Source organism: Chiloscyllium plagiosum, chromosome 17 (genome assembly GCF_004010195.1).
Source record: "Chiloscyllium plagiosum isolate BGI_BamShark_2017 chromosome 17, ASM401019v2, whole genome shotgun sequence".
In the NCBI taxonomy this organism is placed as follows: domain Eukaryota; kingdom Metazoa; phylum Chordata; class Chondrichthyes; order Orectolobiformes; family Hemiscylliidae; genus Chiloscyllium; species Chiloscyllium plagiosum.
Window position 1 is genome coordinate 945,096 of NC_057726.1, and position 413 is coordinate 945,508.

Consider the following 413-nt stretch of genomic DNA (forward strand, 5'->3'; position numbering starts at 1 on the left):
CCAGGCCTCTGCTCCACCCCCCCCAACCTGATACTTCCCCGGATTCTCCATCTGTCCCTCACCCTGACAGGCGAAAGTGAGAACTGCAGATGCTGGAGATCAGAGTCAAGATTGGAATGGTGTTGGCTGGAAAAGCACAGCCAGTCAGGCAGCATCTGAGGAGCAGGAAAATCTATGTTTCGGGCACAAGATGAAGAGTTTTGCCTGAAACGTCGATTTTCCTGCTCCTCGGATGCTGCCTGACCTGCTGTGCTTATCCAGCACCACTGTAATCCTCACCCCTCCGGGCTACCACTTTGGCCGCTCCCCCCCACCCCGCGGCGGCTCTCTCTGTCCCTCATCTCGGGGGGGGGGTGGCTGGCACAATCTCCTCTCTCTCTCGCTGTGTCCCTCCCTACCCCCCCCCGGGCTCT

General features: G+C 59.3%; 1 protein-coding gene across 2 annotated transcripts in view; it reads right to left on the bottom strand.

The window, feature by feature from the left end:
* The window catches only part of tango6 (transport and golgi organization 6 homolog (Drosophila)), a 194,812-nt gene that overhangs the window by 191,010 nt on the left and 3,389 nt on the right, over positions 1–413 (bottom strand). The gene's annotated exons all lie outside the window — the stretch shown is intronic.